The following is a 19,878-nucleotide window of genomic DNA, read 5'->3' on the forward strand; positions in this document are numbered from 1 at the left end:
ACTTGTTAAATTCACATCCCTTCCCCCATCAGTGTGACATTCGATCTGGTCCTGTCCTACTTAGTAGCTGTCATAATAATACAACCCTTATGTACTTTAAATAAAATGAATAATGATGTGGTACCTCTAATTTAACCAGATTATTAAGTAGATTATTAAGTTTGTGATTTTATCCAAGGCAATATACTACATGGCTGGAAATATATAAACCTTAGGCAATTTGGTAATCAAAAAACTATATACTGTATAAATATATACATATACTTTGCATGTAAAAAATCCATTGTAAAAATCTTCTTCTTCTTTCAGCTTTTCCCAGTTAGGGGTCGCCACAGTGGATCATCTGTCAGGTCATGCTTAGCAGTGGAGTTTTACAGTGTCAAGTTGCCAGCCCGGTGCCCAACCTTCCACTGAAGGCACACACATGCACACACTCACACTTAGGGCCTATTTAGAGTGTCCAATCCACCTACAGCATGTCTTTGGGAGGAAACCAGAGCACCCAGAGAAAACCCACGTGACCACAGAGAGGACATGCAGACTTCGCACAGAAGGCACCCCAGCCGAGAATCGAACCAGAGAACCTCTTGCTGTGAGGCGGCAATGCTAACTGCTGCACCACCTCATATTCTATTTTCACAATCTGCTGTTAACAAAGAACACTTTTGTCCTTCTAGACTTCTTCAGGTCTGTGTACAAAAACCCTAAAAGCTATCTATAAAAATATTATTGTATAATTAGTTAGTATTGTTATTACACATAATTTTGAATAAAGTGGAAAAAATATCAAGAAAAAGAAAAACTGTATGATGATAGAAACAAAAACTGATTTAACATGGTATTTAACATGGTATTTATAACCAACTGGAAGAATAAAATAAAATAAAATAAAATAAAATTAGTCATGTAAACAGTGTTGCAATTTTCTAAGTTCCAGTACACTTTTAAGTGATCAGTAGTAGATTATTCCAGGCTTCCTAAAAGAGTTCAGCTTTAATTGCCACATGAGTTCATATTTCTCCAGAATATTTGGATTGTCTCCTTCAAGATCACCTATGTCTATGTGAGCAAGAATCTGGAAGTTAAAACCTGTGTGCCTTTTATGAAGAGAAAAGTGTTTATTTTTACATCCAGGGCAGATTTCTGACAGATGACAGTAAATCCTACGCTTAAGTTTATTTACAGTCTTGCCCACATAAAATGCATCACATTCATTGCACTGTGCCCTGTAAATTACTTTTGTACTGTTACAGTCACCCCCCTGTACTGGTCTTAATGATTTTCTTTAAATAAGGACAAAATGTACAATTAGTTTCGCATCTTTTAGTGTTTCTCTCATATGGTCTAGGTTTAAATTCAACAAAACTTCTAATGTTCCTGGCCTTCCTGTAAGCAAAGGATAGGACTTCACCTAAGATGTTAATCAGAAAAGGGATTCTTGTGACAAGGGCCCAGTTTTCTTCAATAACATTTTTGATACTGTGATAATCCAAAATGAATGTCAGGATGCATCTATTTTTGCACTTGTTATTCTCTGTGGAATTTCTTAACATTCTCCTACTGGGGATGATGAGTGATTGTGTTACAGTCCTTTTCAGTACTATAATGGGTTCCAAGATGTTTTTTGACATCTGACTTTCATAGCCTCTCACTAGAAAATCATTTTCTATGTTGTTCAGGTTTCTCAAAAATGATTCCATTTTTGTGGTAATTCTAGCTAATCTATAGTCCTGGGACTTCATTATGTTATACTTGATTTTTGTAGGATGTAGACTTTTACTGTGGAGTAATAAGTGAACCCTCGTTGGTTTTCTGAATAGATCAGTGGTGATTCTATTATTGTTGGTGTCCCTGGAAATCTGCATATCTAAGAAAGTGGTTGAAGTATAGCTATGGGAAGAGGTAAACTTCAGGAAGGGGATTGTTTGACTGAGGTAAGTGATAAAATCTCCAAGCTGTAAGGTGTCACCTTCCCACACAATAAAGATGTCATCAATAAAAAGTAAATAGCATGTGATATGCTGCATGTAGTCTGTGTTGCTTAACAAAAAGTGCTCCTCTCACTTGCCCAGGTCTATGTTAGCTATGCTGAGAGCCATGGCAGCCTCCATTGCTATACCAGTTTTTTGTTTGTAGTGTTTGTCATTGAAAGTAAATAAATTAAAGTCCAGAACACGATTAATGAGCTTGCTTAACATTTGCATTTGTGCCTGTGTAGCTTGATTGTGTTTCTTAAAAGATTCCATAACTGCTGTTATACAGTAATTGTGAGGGAGCAATGTGTACAAGGATTCCACGTCAATAGTTAATAAAATACTGTCCAATTCCACTGTAATGTTTTTAATTTTCCTAAAAAAATCCATTGAATCTGTTATGAATGACTTATTCTTCTGTGCTAAAGGTTTCAGCAAGTAATCAGGGTAAATGGCTATGACTTCAGTAAGGGAACCTCCACTTGCTACCACTGGTCTATAAGGTGGGTCTTCTCTGTCTTGTGTGGCTTTGGTATTCCAAAAAAGTAAGGTAAATGTGGGCATGGGCTCCTTAAATAATTATAAAGATTTTCAGTAATAAGTTTTTCTTCCCATAATGTGGTGAGATTAGTGTTCCATAAATCATATGCTCTTTTTATGTCATCAGCAGTAAATAACTCATAAAATCTGTCATCCTCCAGCATATACCCTATCTTTTGGTTGTAGCTAGTGGTATCAGTCACAAGTATACCTCCTCCCTTGTCTGCCTTCAAAAATGTTATGGAAGAAGACTGGACCATTGTCACAGAAAACCCTTTTCTGAATAACATCTGAGGTGAAGCCCCATCCTTTGTTTACAGGAAGGCCAGTAACATTAGAAATTTTGTTGAATTTAAACCTAGACCATATGAGAAAAACACTAAAAGATGTGAAGCTAATTGTACATTTTGTAGATTTATACAGCAATGTGATAGTTTTTATTGTGCTTATTTAAAGAAAATCATTAAGACCAGTGCAGGGGGTGACTGTAACAGTACAAAAGTAACTTACAGGGCACAGTGATGCATTTTATGTGGGCAAGACTGCAAATAAACCTAAGCGTAAGATTTCATGTCATCTGTCAGAAATCCACTCTGGATATAAAAATAATGAACTAGACAAACACCTTTCTCTTCATAAAAAATACACAAGTTTTAAGTTTCAGATTCTGGATCGCATAGACATGGGTGATCTTGAAGGAGACATCCCGGATATTCTGGAGAAACATGAACTCATGTGGCAATTAAAGCTGAACTCTTTTAGGAAGCCTGGACTAAACTATTACTGTTCACTTAAAAGTGTACTGAAACTTAGAAAATTGCCACATTGTTTACATAACTAATTTTATTTTATTTTATTTTGTTTTATTTTATTTTATTTTTCCAGTTGGTTATTAATACCATGACAAATACCATGTTAAATCAGTTTTTGTTTCCATCATTATACAGTTTTTCTTTTTTAAGTTTTTTCCACTTTATTCAAAATGATGTGTAATAACAATACTAATTATACAATAATATGTTTATAGATAGTTTTTAGGGATCTTGTACATAGACATGAAGAACGAAAGCAATCTTTGTTAACAATAGGTTATGAAAATAGAATATGACTTTTACAATGGATTTTTTACATGCAAAATGTATATGTATATATTTATATATATTTTTTGATTACCAAATGGTCTAAGTTTTATATATTTCCAGCCATGTAGTATATTGTCTTGGATAAAACCACAGACTTAATAATCTACTTAATAATCTGGTTAAATCAGAGGTACCACATCATTATTAATTTTATTTAAAGCACATACCATACCCATTAGAACCAAGATGCTCTCCTCCAAAAAATGGAAGCCAATCTGGTGGTCACCTGCCATAAACAAACTCTACAACAGAAGGAGGAAACTGATGCGGAATGAGGTGAAGTCCCAAGACTGGAAAAACTCATTTATAATCCTCAACAAAAAGTTGAGATCCCTCATCAAATCCTCTAAAGCTAGCTATGAAAACAGAATTGCAGCAGATAGGGAAGACAACCACAAGGCCTTCTATAGTTATGTAAAGAATCTCCACGGCAATACCCAGATTTACTCTGAGCTACTGCGCAATGGTACCTCCTATACTGAGCCAACAGATATTGCCAGTATACTGGCTGAGAGATTCAGTGCCAACTTTACCCCTTTCTCCCCCATCAAAGTACCAATCACAATGCCAATAGATTGCCAAGCACCCAGTATTACTGCTGCACAGGTTAAAACAGCACTGTCTAAGGCCAAGAATACAGCTTCTATGGGACCTGACAATATCCCTGGCTGTGTTTTACATGAACTACAGAGTGAACTGGCACCTCAACTGTGTACCCTGTTCAAGTCACAACCTCACCTCAGGCTTTGTCCCTACTGAATTGCGCACTGCTATAGTCATCCCTCTCCACAAAGGAGGAGCAACTACAGACTCTGAGAACTAACACCCTATTAGCCTGATGAGTCTGATATGCAAAGCTATAGAAAGCATCATCATGGACCTAATAAACAAGGATATAGGGAATCTCCAAACTCTGGATCCCACACAGTTTGGTTTTGTGAAGAGTAGATCATGCCTGCTCAATCTGGTTGACTTCTTTGAGTCAGTCACCAGAGCTGTGGATGAAGGCAAGGTGGTTCACACAGCCTACCTTGATCTGGCCAAGGCATTTAATGCAATTTCCTACCCAGGAATCATAGAAAAACTCACTAAGCTAGGCATCAACCCCTATATCACTAGGTGGGTTGCAGACTGGCTCACAGATAGAACCCACAGTGTGAAAGTAGCTGACTCCAAGTCAGACTGCTGACTAGTCATGACTGGAGTCCCACAGGGTAGGTCCTGGGTCCTCTCCTGTTTGGTATATACTTCTCTGAAGTCCAGACCAACGCGAAGGGACTCTGGCTGACAAAGTTCGCAGATTGCAAGTTGGGAGCTATTATTAACTCCCCAAGTGATGTTGACATCCTACAGAATGGCCTAACTGAGACCAACAACTGGTGTCAGAACCATGGCCTTAAGCTCAATGCCAAAAAATGTGTCATTATCCCCTTTTGGAAAAACCTGGTTCCCATGAATTACCACATTGATGATAGTCCACTGAATGCAGAAGGCATTATAAGAGATCTGGGAACACAGGTTGACAGCAACCTCTGTTTTGATTGCCACATTGCCACTGTGGTCAGTAAGTCATTCTATGTGGCACATCTCATTACTAAGGGCTTTGCATCTAGGAAGAAAGAGGTAATTGTTCATAGGTTCATAGGTAGGTACTAGGCTAAGTCCTTCTATGTGGCACATCTCATTACTAAGGGCTTTGCATCTAGGAAGAAAGAGGTAATTGTTCATAGGTTCATAGGTAGGTACTAGGCTATTGGCCCTATGGCCAATATAAGCCTAGCCAAAAGGTACCCTGGCTTTTGCCACCCAAGAAAATTATTTTCTTGTGGCACTGTCAAGCAGAGCCACAGAAGTGATCTCCTGGGGGAATTTCCTATCTCCCATCCAATCATGAAGATTTTTCTTGAAGAGTGCTAATGAGGAGCTTTGTTTGATATAGATAGGTAGCTTGTTCCAGAGTGTAGGAAGTCTCTGGGACAGGAATCTATCCATCCAGCATGTTCTGTTTATTGTGGTGACAAGGTTTAGGTCCTTAGAGCATGTAGCTCATAGGGATTGGGATTTCTTTAAGTGGAGCATGTCAAAAAGTTCTGGGTTTGACATAACTTTGTGTGTTAGGTAGAGATCACCTCTGAGTAGGCGATATGCGATGGAGTAAAGCTACAGTTTTTTGAGACGGTCTGCGTAGGTCATCTGTTTGAGGCTGGTAATCCTCTTTGTGAGGTATTTCTGTGGCCTTTCCAGTTGTTGTAGATGTCTTGTGAGGTACATATCAAAAGGGGCATTATACTCTATAATGGGTCTAATGAGTGACGAGTAGAGGGGAAACAATTACCTCTTTTTTCCTGGACGAGAAACCTTTTGTTATGAGGCGTGCCACGTAGAAGGATTTCCAGACTACTGTGGTGATGTGATTATCAAAGGAGAGACTACTGTCCACCTGTGTCCCAAGGTCTCTTATCATACTTTCGGTGTTAAGTAGACTACCTCCTATGTGATAGTTCATGGGTACAGAGGTTTTACCAAAAGGAATGACAATGCACTTCTTGGCATTGAGCTTGAGGCCATGGCTTTGACACCAGGCATCTGTCTCAGTGAGGCCCTTTTGTAGGATGCCAACATCTTTTGGAGTTTTTATTATGGCTCCTAGTTTGCAGTCATCTGCGAACTTCATTAGCCAAAGACCTTCTGTGTTAGCCTGTACTTCAGAGAAGTAGATACCAAACAGGAGGGGACCCATGACTGAACCCTGTGGTACTCCACTTGTCACTGGTCTGAAGTTGGATTTGGGGTCTGTTACTTTCACAGCGTGGGTTCTGTGAGTGAGCCAGTTGGCAACCCATCTTGTGACATAGGGATATATACCTAGCTTAGTGAGTTTATCTATAATTCCAAAGTCGGGGATGGTGTTGAAAGCCTTGGCGAGATCTACATAGGCTGTGTGAACCACCTTACCCTCATCTACAGCTTTGGTGACTGCTTCAAAGAAGTCTATCAGGTTTAGGAGACATGATCTGCCTTTTACAAACCCAAACTGGGTGGGGTCCTGAGTTTGGAGATTACCAATGTCATTGTTTATAAGTTCCATGATGATACGTTCCATAGCCTTGCAGACCAGGCTCGTTAGGCTAATGGGGCTGTTGTTTCCATGGTCCGTGGTGGCTCCCCCTTTGTGGAGTGGGATAACCGTCGCTGTGTGCCATTCATTGGGCACATAGCCTGAGGTGAGGCTATGATTGAACATGGTACTAAGGTGGGGCGCCAGTTTGTTCTGTAGTTCATGTAGAACACAGCCTGGGATGTTGTCAGGTTCCATGGATGCTGTGTTCTTGGCTTTGGATAGTGTGCTTTTTACCTGTGCAGCTGTGATTACAGGAACTCTGTATTCTTCTGGTATAGAAGGTATCTCTACCCTACTATATGCCTCTCCTGTCCTCACTCACCTTAACAAATCTGATCTGACCAAGCTCTCATCCTGCTATAATCACATTGCCAGGTTCGTTACAGGCCTACCCTACAGAACACACCACTGTACTAACCTGAAAAAGCTTGGATGGATAGAATTCCCACACCTTCTTCACCAGTCCCAACTCATAGAGGCCTTCAAAATCCTTAAACAACCTGAGAATACCCCAGCACTAAAAAACTTAATGACTCCCTACTCCAATCTAAGCTGCCTTCGCTCAGCAAACAGACTCCTTGTCCAAACAACTAAATCTCTCAACCTAGGTGGTGACGCTATTTGCCAACACCACTGGTAAAATATGGAACTCTCTCCCAAATAACATCACGCTTGCAACTTCTCTAAGTCAATTCAAAAATAGTCTAAAACTCCACTTCAAGTCACACTGGCTATGTCCTCGCTCAAACCCAGACTAGCTCTGTGCCATTAACTAAAACATAAACAACTAGCTAAGATGATAAGTACTTTGTATACTGTGATAAAGAAATATGTATCCTGTCTAACTCTATGTCATTATACTGCCTACCGTCCTTGCTAATATGTTATTAATGTTACATTTGTAGTAATCTCAGAAATAGTAATGGCAGTCTTGTACTTGTATGTAAATAGCCTATGTTTTTTTAAGTTCTTTCAGCTCATTTACTGTACCTAATTATCAATGTAACTCTGTTGGAGCTTTTCTCCCCGGGCCTCCACTGAAAAAGGACATGTATCCAGTCGGACCATCCCGGTTAACAAATGTAAAAATAAAATAAAATAAAATAAATAAATAAATAAATATAGAGATGGGCCCTTTAGGGGATGGCAGGGGGGGTAAAATTAGCACTGAACCTATCTGCCAGGATGTTCGCAATATTAGTTGGTTCTGTATATTTAGTGCCATTGTGCTGTAACTCAGAGCAGATCTGAGTGTTGCCATTGAGATTCTTGTCATAGCTATAGAATGCTTTGTGGTTGTCTTCAGAGTCAGTGGCCATTTTGTTTTCTTAACTAGCTTTGGAGGATTTTATGAGGGATCTCAGCTTCTTACTGAGGCTGACCAGGGAGTTTCTCCGATCATGGGATTTTACTCTTTTTTGCAAAAGTTTCTTTCCTCTATTGTAGAGTTTGTTTATGGCAGAGGACCACCAGACTGGCTTCCTTTTTTGGAGGATAGCATCTTGGTTCTGTTAGGGATTGCATGATCCATGCACTCGTGTAAGTGCTTATAAAGTGCATTTGTGTAGGATTCAGCAGTCATACCTCTATTGTCTGTCAGCATGGGTGTCATGAAGTTTGCCACTTCTGTCTTAAGAAGCGTGAAGTTGGCTTTGAAGAAATGTTTTACTGTGGTTTCCCTAATGGGGGTGGGTGAGGGATGTGGATGTCTAGGGTGATTAGCTTGTGGTCGGATCTGACCAATGAGGAATTGACCTCTGGTGTGGAGCACCGGTTACCCATGTTGGTAATAACCACGTCTAGGATATTGCTGCCCCTAATGGTGGTGTGGATAAGTTGATCCAAGGCATTGGAATTTATGAATTCCAGAAAATGTTGAGCACATGATTTGGTACATGAGTAGTTTTCCCAGTTAATGGCGGGGTAGTTGAAATCACCCATTATTAGGGTGTTAGGTTGTACCCTAATATTTTCCAGTGTATCAAGAAATGAGGAGTGGGAATCCTGGGGCATGGTGTGGGATCTGTAGCAAGCTACAATTTGGTTTCTGGTCTTGCCCAGACGTAGTTGCACTTGGATAATCTCGAATGCATTATGCTGAGCAACTAGCCTGGAGGTGTGGATATCCCTAATGAATATGGACATGCCTCCACCTTTAGTGTTTCGGTCCAGGTTAGGTGGCCGAAAGGTGTGGTATGAATTATAGCCTGATAATGTAGGGGTACTCTCTGGAGCCTTGAACCAGGTCTCTGTCACTGCACGGATGTCGATGTTATATATATGTATGTAATATATGTATATTGTCTCCCTCTTCTCTTCCCTCATTAGGCCAGTCATTGAGTACAATGCCCCATTTGGCATGTACCTCACTAGACACCTGAAACAACTGGAGAGGCTGCAAAAGTACCTGACAAAGAGGATCCTAGGTCTTAAACACTTGTCCTATATGAACTGACTCAAAAAACCTCCAACTATTCTCTGTTTCATATCGCCTACTTAGAGGCGATCTCTACTTGACTTACAAAGCCATGTCTGACCCAGCTCTGTTAGAAAAGCTACATCTAAAGAAATCCCAATCCCTCCTCACCACACACTGCAGAGACCTCAACCTCATTACCACAATCAAAAGAACTTACTGGAGGGACAGGTTTATAACCCAGAGACTGCCCATGCTATGGAATAGACTTCCCATACATGTCAAGCAGAGCACCTCACTGACCCTGTTCAAGAGAAATCTTAATGTGTGGATGTGAAATAAAATTCACACCGGGATAACTCCAGTTGCTCTACTTGACAGAGGCACTGGGTGATGAAGGTCAGGTGGCATGATGCCACGGTAATCCTATGGCTAGGCTTGATAAGGTCCCAGGGCGATTAGCCTAGTACACACCTATGAACCTATGATAGTCCAAACAGAGTCATTTCTGACAATGGTGCAAAGTTTACAAGTTAGTAGTTCAAAATATTTGCTGAAATGTGGGACTTTGTTCATATTACAAGTAATCCCAAATACCCACAGTTAAACAGCTTGGCTGAACATGCAGTGCAAAGTGCAAAACAGCTGTTAGAGAAATCTAAATGAGGCCATACTGATGTTTTTTCTAAATCTCTTGAATCTCAGAAACATTCCTTGTGATAATCATCCTGGCTGACGTGCCCAGAGACTTATGTTGAGACAAACCAGAACCACATTACCAATCAGTAGCAATTTGTTGGTTCCATGTTCTAAAAACAACAAATCAGTAAAAGCTCAACTCATAGAAAAGCATTTGTCCCAGAAGTCCTACTATAATAAGACCACCAAACTGCTCAATCCATTGAAAGAAGGGAAGATAATGAGGATTCAGACAGCAAGAGGTTTTGATCAGATCGGATTTGTGAAAAGTTTGTGTCAAGAGCCTTGATCATACATTGTAGAATGCACAGAATGGAATTTATGTGAAATTGGAAGCATTTATTATCGGTGTCCGAGCCAATGTTACAGCATCTTACCTGTAATAAAGACTCTAATTCTTAGAGTGACTTATCCAGTGTTGTAGTTCCAGATGACATTCCAGCAGATATCCCTGTTCCTGAGAATATCCCGAGAGTCCTAAAGCAGAACATTCCCGAATGACTGTCCCTGTTGCTCTACCCAGTCCTAAGTGCTACATTACAAGATCAGGTCACATTTTCAGACCTATTCTCAGATACATGGCAGCATGGACATGAATGTTGTTTTGTTCATTATTGTTTGTAGAATTTGCATACCTGTTCAAATGCCCTTATCAATACAAGACAGTTCAGTAAAGAGGGAGGATGTAGATCAGTAGGTGTGATATGCCTTTAAGAAGTTTTCAGCAGGCATGGGCATATAAGTATTGAGCACATGAAAACAAGAGTGCCATTTTGTAGTGAGCAGCTGAGGTATAAGCATGCAAGTATGCAGTAGGCAGTCAGTCAGATAGTTTAAGTTTAATGTTCTTGCTATCCATCCTGATGTGTCTGTATGTAAACCATCCAGCCTCTATGTCTTATTCTGATGTATAAGATGAGCGACATTTACTACTGACTTGTTGTGCACATTTCTCTTTTTCCAAGAATGTGGCATTTCAACCCTCAACACCAGTGGTGCAGACAGCGGAGGACATGCGAGTTAGGTTTTTGTAGTTGCTTTTCACATTGTCCATCATATTTGCTTGATATGTGACATACATGGCATACTTCTGCTTTATAGGGCTTCTGCACCACCCACAGCTATGCCAACCTGGTAAGTCCATATCACCATGGTTTTGCATGATAGTTAGATAGTTGATAGTTGTCCAATAATGTCAGTCATATATTGCCTCATTTGACTTCTTTGAATGTGTATAACATGTAATCTGTCTCTACTTGCAGCACGTCCCACTACCTGCTTACTCCCATAGCCCATCCACTGATCCTGAGATAGTGTGTTATGTGCTGTACTCTGATGGTATGGTCAGTGGCACATGGGCTACTGCATTGGGTTCCTTGTCTACCCCAGAAGAAGGCAATCATGTATGTCATGGTATAGCCCCCCCATAGGGTGAATAGTGTGGTCAGCCATTCTGATGATGTGGGGACATCAGATGATGGACGTCTAATGACTAAGACCTGTGGTCCAATATTGAGTCTGTTAATAATGGTGACTCTTCTCCATGATGAACTGATACTGTCCATTGGACTACACATGAGAATGTAGCTGATGTGCATGAATGCATGTCAGAGGCTCACACCACTGCTTGTGTAGCACACCAGCTCTATGTGCTACATGAAGGTCAGGAGTGCAGCCATGGAGAGGTCATGGCAGCATTGGCTACACAGCATGATGGTGTGGCATCTGTTGCACACTTTATTGAAAGCCTTGATACAGCAGTGCTACAGTAGTGCTGTAGTATGAAATGGGTGATATAGGCCATAACTGTACTGAGCAGATTGACTCCAGTGGAGAGAAGCAGACTCCCTCTCATTAGACCCACACATGGCTGTTGTACATTTGTCTGTGATGCAATGAGCATGCACATCTGCTGTTGGTCAATCAACTCTGAACTCAGCAATCATGTCCACACAGACACATCACACTACTGCTCCTATCCACAACATGTCCCAAAATGTTGGTGTCAACACCATGGGATGAGTGATTATAGATGTGGTACAAGCAGCCTGGACTGTAGGGTGAGTCCTCAGCATGAGTGCTCTAGACTTCCTCAGAGCAATACTGACAGCTGATCCAATGTGTGTCCTGTTGTATTTACTGACCCTGTGGTAATAATAACCACTGTGTTGATCACTAACTAATCCATCTATAGCTGGTTTATCAAATGTCTGATGCCACAGTTTTTTTTTTTCTGATCATTGTGTGACTTAAGTGACTTCAACTTATGTATGCTGTGCATATTTGTCATTATTACGTTAGGTTATATTTTGCTGACAACAATGCTCTGTGTGACAACCTTCAGTCTTCTATGTTTGCATCTTTTGATAGTGTTCACATCGCAAGCATTTTTCATGATCATCAGCATCTTACCTTGGTCGTCCAGCAGTGATTGCTATATTACACATTTTCTTGTTGTTTCTTATTCCCACATGCAAAGGTATGCCACTACATGCATACTTGTGTTCTATATGGTATTTTACTTAGATACTCCACCTACATGTAGTTATGTTGACATGTTCCCATTTGATATCCTCTGGCTGACATGTACTTAACATATGTGCCTTCCCATATCTACCTGTTTACACACACACACACACACACACACACACACACACACACACACACACACACACACACGCACACACACACACACACCTATGTTGCTGTATCACACACAGTTGTGCATGTTCCATGGCTTAATTGTACTGACGGTTATTGATGCTCTGCATGATTTATTGTATTCTTACATCCAGTTGATTCATGTTGCAGCAATAACCTGTACATTGTAGTGTTGACTAACGTGTGACATTCGACATCAGGCATATGAGGTGTAAATTGTTTGTGGTATGTTTCATGTTGTCCAGTCATTGACATGTTGTCTTACTCATACTGCTTGATAGTGTACAGTGCATTGTCTGACACTGTTACACATCACTATGTTAGTAGGTTATGTTTGTGCTGATACATTCCCATATACGGCATGTGCCTAGATTTACTGTAGTGCTGGCTATTGTACAGCTGACTTCACATACTACTTTTCTGTATGATAATATCCTACCTGTGCAACAACAATTTCTGTTTTGTGCACCTCACACATGCCACACATATACCAATGTGTCCCTTTTTGGTGATGTCCTTCCCAGAGAGTATTCCTGTGGTGATATTTCCTCCATAGACATCCTGATGTGTTGTTTGCTATGCCATGTGTATGTATATAAGGTATTACAGGTAAAGTATATGTTTATGTTATATATGATGTCCAATGTAGACAACTGATGGCTTCTTTCCATTAGTCATGCTGTGTGCTGCTGCATGGCGTCATACGTCAGGGTTGCAGTGGATAATTTCAATCACCTGTTTTTGGTGGGATGAGAAGGAATATTAGTTTAGCATGCTTCCTTTTGCACTGTTTGGCTACTACTTACCTTATAGAGGTGGACAGGTACTAACCTAGTACGATCCCCTCTGGTATTTCACCATGTTGGAAAGAAGCCCTCAGACCATTTTCCCTCCATATTGCTGCATCATGCATACTACCAGGGCATATTGCCATGATATTGTTACTGAATATGAATGGAGAGAACACCACCTGACAACTGAGCAATGGTCACACCTTTCTATTGATGTACTGTTTAGCATCCTGTGGCACTGGGGTTTTGAATGGGACATGGGTGCAGTTATTTTTACCAAGGACATAGGGCAAGTCGGCAATGGCATAGAACTGTTGAGTGACATTTCTGAGCTCCATGGCTGTTGTTGGGAAGTGGATGTATTCATCTAATTTTGTGTACATTACTGCCAGAAACTATGCAGGAATGTGACTGGCAGTTGCCTGGGACCATCCTACGGCATTTCCCATTTTCCTCTGATATGTTACAGAAACCAGTATACCCAGTCTCAGGCACACTTTTGTTTCTACACGTACTGGATTACCCCATAGACTACAAGTGCACATGTGGAATGCATACATGCTGCACACAGCCTGCACCAGCTCTCTGTCTTATCTGTGCCTATCTATTACTTCCTGTTAAGAGAGTTTTCTTAACTGTATCCTGGCTTAGTACTTTGCTGGCTGCCTTCTGAGATGCATTTGGAGATCATCCTGAATTATACCTTGGAATACCCTAGCCTGCTCTAGTGCATTAAATGCCAGTTGCATGTTTTTTTTTTTAGGTTACCAAGTAAGACGCATAATTTTCCCATGTAAATTCATGATTGCTTTTGTATAAATATTGTGTTTTATCTATAAATAACATAAATAAAAGAAGTGAAGGTACAAATCTGTTGACACAAATAAGTCATTTTTTAGAGTGTTAGAAGAGGTATGTGCTGGAAATTAAAACTTAACAGAGGAATATGGAAAGTAGTGTGGTAGGGAACTGAATAAGTACTCAAGACTACAGTTCAGATTCCAAACAAAAGTTGTTGACAACACAACTCCAAAGGAAGATGTCGATTTTCATAACATAAGCTCTCTATTTTGTTTTTATTTATGCTGTCTTAACAGATTTGTTATTTTGATCTTTTGTACTATCGCTCATATCTGTATGTGCTTAATTTTTTTTTAACTGTGATATGTTTTTCATGTAACTATTTATCTTTTTTGAAGCTTTTCTCCTAGGGTTTCCACTGAAAGTGGGCCTCAAGCCCAGTTGGACCAACCCAGTTAACAAATGTCAATAAATAAATAAATAAATGAATAAATAAAATATTTTTCAGAATCTGCAAGATTGCTTAGAAATGCATAGAACAAAGTATCATTCAGGATAAGCACAAATGGCCCCTACTGAGTGCTTCATGAAATTGTTGGAGCACTTCTCTGCCACATTTTATTTGCGTTAGGAGCATCCATTTCATTTTGGAATCCGGAGAGTGTGCGCCAAATCTGCAATAATCTTACACTGAATAAATTATTCTTGCTCCTGTTTTGCCATCTGTTATGAAAATCGACATCTTCCTTTGGAGTTGTGTTGTCAACAACTTTTGTTTGGAATCTGAACTGTAGTCTTGAGTACTTATTCAGTTCCCTACCACACTACTTTCCATATTCCTCTGTTAAGTTTTAATTTCCAGCACATACCTCTTCTAACATTCTAAAAAATGACTTATTTGTATCAACAGATTTGTACCTTCACTTCTTTTATTTATGTTATTTATAGATAAGAGCATGTTGCATAAAGTGTAAATATAACACTGTATATTTAGTATTTTAGCCTTTCTGTTCAAGGCTAAAAAGTTTAGTAAGTGAATGGATGAATGATTCACTGTATGAATGAATGAATGGACAAATATGTAAATAAAAAAAGAAAGAAAGAAAGAAAGAATCAAAAAGTAAGAGACAATAAGCATGAAAAAATAATTAAATTATATGACTTAACTATAGGAAAAACTTACGTCAGGATGAAGAGATGAGGCAGACAAAAGGTCAGACATAAAAAGGAGTGCTGAATAAAGCACAGCTAAAGTTTGTATGGTGGCAAAAATAGCTTGAGGCTGTCCTGCATGACCAGATTATTCTACACCATTTCAAAAATAACACTTCACAAGGGTATCACCAGGAGACCTAAACAGACTGAAACTACCTCAGCGGGTAATCCTCTAACACTAAGTCATGGATCACCAGTGTAGTCTGGACATCAAAGAAGACAGTGCTTTGAACCAAGGGTCATGTACCTTAGAGAGGAGATTAATAACATAAAGAACAGACCTGACTGAAGGGGAGCTATTGATCTAACATTTCCTTGGTGTAAATGAAGACTATTAGCCACAATAGAGTTAAATGTTGTGTAAAGGCCTATACTCTTTATAACATGCATAGAATTTGCTCTGGAACTGTACTTCCATCAGGACAAATGCGGCTGTTTTTTGACAAGAAGCTGCATGGGTTTCCAGCAGTCAGGGAAGAATCAGCCAGTAGGATTGAGAAAACAGCTTATTTACAAGTAAAACAACAAAGCACTTGCTTGTAATTAAAACAAACATCTAATACTTGTATAGCAGCCTAAATTTCAACAAAACATATTGGAAGTCTATATAAGTGATCATTAAATTGCAGTAAGAGCTTCTTTACCACAGACATACAAACTCGACTAAACAGCAGTACTGCAATAAGTGCACACTAATAATATCTCAGATTTTTATAAAGGTCAACAATTTTAGCAAATCTGCATTGCCTGTACAGATTTATTTACATACCTTTCTCTATATATGTATCTACATAGCTATTGATAGATATAAATATATATATCTACATATATACTCATATGTACATATACAGGAATATTATATATATATATATATATATATACGTGTGTATGTGTGTTTAAATATTTTATATATATATATATATATATACACACACACACACACACACACACACACACACACACACACACACACACATATATATGTGTGTGTGTGTGTGTGTGTGTGTGTGTGTGTGTGTGTGTGTGTGTAAGTGTATGTGTGTATACATAGGTTTACTATCAAAATGTTGAACTGCAGTTTGTTGTTTATTCAGTTATGAGAAAATAAATGTTGAAAATAGAAATGTTTTTTATTCAAAATACCGACAGCAGTAATATTGATAATTCTCTATTCAATATTATCGACATTATCCAGGTTACCTTAACTTCCAGTGATGTTTCTACTTATGTTTTGCAGGGGGGCAAGACCCCCTGCACTACAGCTCCCTACAACCCTGCATAGTATATATATATATATATATATATATATATATATATATATATACAAACTCCAAGATCGCAGTACAGTGAGGAAAAGGGAAATTTTCCTGATCCCCGCTGTAGTGCGATCTCAAATCGGAACACCGACCTCATTTGAGTGAATGAATACTAGCATTCACTTAGGATGAATCGAACATTTTTAGATCGGCATTACAGAACCTGGGTATGACGCCCGTGCCCTGGCCCAGCAATCAAGTAGCCTCAGTCCTCACCACTAACACCAGTGAGGGGCGTCTCATATAGGAGGAAAGGATAACAAATACACACAGTAAAGTGCAATTTCCCTTAACAACGCACAGAGATCACAGTCAGTCTGGGGCTGGTCGCTTTCTTGCTTTCCAGGTCCCCAATAAGACTCCCCACTGACACAGCTATAGGGTCCAGATCTCAGCCAGCTGGGCAAGCTAAAATCTCCAGCATCCTCTCTGTCCAAACAGTGCTTCATGTCCCTGCCCAAGTAGCCGACACACACACACTTCAAGATAAGAGTTTATACAACCACACAGACACTTCTGGGGAAGGCCGACACAGGTTCTCAAGCTGTGCCCCTTTTATCCAGACTATACAGTAGAAATCACTGCCACCACCCAACTAATATTTATCAGCTACACAAAGGCCCTTAAAAGGGTGTTCAATTATTACTGTGCAATATTATTATCCAGTTGGTAGTATAACTAAACAGTCAAGGCTTATTAAAGTAACTTGGTATAGCAATCACTATAAATATGCAATGTACTCTAGAGCTTAAATTATCTCTACACAAAACAGCCACAGTTGAAAGGTTTAAAAATATTTAATAATAAATACTAAAACACAAGGCAATAATTCTTACTATACAGTGCTAGTCAAGAGTTCAGAGATCACAGAAAAATACTTAAAATAATTCAATAGTACAGTTCTGACATCACAGAAAAACACTTAGTCTAATCTTTCAAGTTTCTAGCTATTTCTAATAGAAAACACAAGTCTAAGATAACTTACATATAGAGCAAGACAGTGCTGTGAGTTGGAAGGTCAAGACAAAAAATGCTTAACAATCTCTGGTTCTCTCTGTTTAAACTGAAATTGCAGTTCTGATTCACATTACATCATTCTTCACACTTTCCTGTGTTTGCAGGCTACACATTACATCATTCTTTACACTTTCCTGGGTTCCCAGGCTAACAGAAACTGCATTTACATTCTTAACATCTCCTTTTGTTATCTTGCAGCTGGTCATGAAACAGAGCAATAAAAATACATTGGCATGTGTAAATCAAGCAATTTAACTCTTGGTTAAAAAAATAGCAAGAATTTCTTCATCTAGACTCTTCGGCACCACTGTCTACATGAAATGGTCACCACATGCTTTACTTTGGTCAGTAGAGTGCGCTGTTGTTTTATTTTTTCCCAGTTCCACGTGTAACACTATTTCTTTACATTTAAGACAACAAGCCTGTAGTTTACATTCATATTTACAAATGACAGAATTATCTGCAAATTTCTATCTGGCTAGGCAGCCAGCCTTCACACTGGGAACCATGCAGTCAACCATCCCAGTTTTCAGTAACTGCCATTCAACATTTTGATAGTAAATCTTATATAAATATATATATATATATATATATATATATATATATATATATATATATATGTGTGTGTGTGTGTGTGTGTGTGTGTATGTGTGTGCATGTATGTGTATATGTGTGTATATATATTTTATATATTTATATGTGTGTGTGTGTGTGTGTTATATGTGTATTAGATCATCGAATGCTTAGAAAAGCGAACAATGATTTATCGACCCCATGTAAGCAAAAGCTTACACTCGAACACTTAGAACAGCGTTTTTTTTTCCAATGGGAAAAATCGCTGTTCAGAAAAAAAAAAATATATATATATATATATATATATATATATATATATATATATATATACTTAAAACATAGCATAAAGTGGGGGGTGCCCCCCACACCCCCCTACATAAATATAGGAACTCCGAGTTCGCACTACAGTGACGAAAACGGCAAAGTAATGGACACGGCCAAGTGATTTCTATTCGCTTATATGCCGCTTCATCATTTTGCCTTTTCGTCTTTTCAAGTTCGACCAAGTCATCTAATAGGAACCCTATATATACCCTATATATACCCTATATATATATATATATATATATATATATATATTTTTTTTTTTATATATATATATATATATATATATATATATATATATATATATATTTATATATATATATATGGGTACGTATCACTTCACCTAAAACTCATTTCATCTAAACTCATTTCACCAAGACCAAATCACCTAAAGTTCATTTCACCTAAAACTCATTTCACTGACAATAGTAGTCTAAAGCAAGTCAATGGTATATGTCCTTTTCACCACTGTAGTGTGATCCTGGTGTTAGTATACATATTAAGGGGGGGGCACAGCCAAATAATGTAAAACAAAACAAGACACCATAAAACCAAAGTAAGTGGGGGGGTTTGCCCCCCACACCCCGCCAATTATATATACTAACATCAGGATCGCACTACAGTGGGGAAAAGGACATATACCTTTGACTTGCCTTATTGTACTACTTGTCAGTGAAATGAGTTTTAGGTGAAATGAATTTTAGGTGAAATGAACTTTAGGTGATTTGGTCTTGGTGAAATGAGTTTAGGTGAAGTGGTACGTACCCATATATATAAATATATATATATATATATATATATATATATATATATATATATATATGCGTTTATATTACCTTGTCGAAATTTTACTGCATCAAAGCAATAAATGTCAAACAAAATTGATTGATGCAGTAAACTGTCGAACGAGTATAAAAAAACAAAAAAAAAACATAAAGGGTGTAGGTAGGGAGGGCAATCCCCCCTGCACCCCCCACACTCCCCGCTACTTAAATATACCAACTCTGAGAACGCACTACATTGAGGTAAATGGAAATCTCCCCCTATGGAGATTTCCATTTACCTGGCTGATATTCTTCACTTTCGATAATGGTGTGCCGACAATATCAGATTCGATATTGTCAGCTTGCAACAATACAGTATAGACCCTATAACACACACACACACACACACACACACACACACACACACACACACACACACACACACACACACACACAGACACACACACACACGCGCACACACAAACATATATATATATATATATATATATATATATATATATATAT

Source organism: Protopterus annectens, chromosome 1.part2 (assembly GCF_019279795.1).
Source record: "Protopterus annectens isolate FY-2018-M chromosome 1.part2, PAN1.0, whole genome shotgun sequence".
NCBI classification, from domain to species: Eukaryota; Metazoa; Chordata; order Ceratodontiformes; family Protopteridae; genus Protopterus; species Protopterus annectens.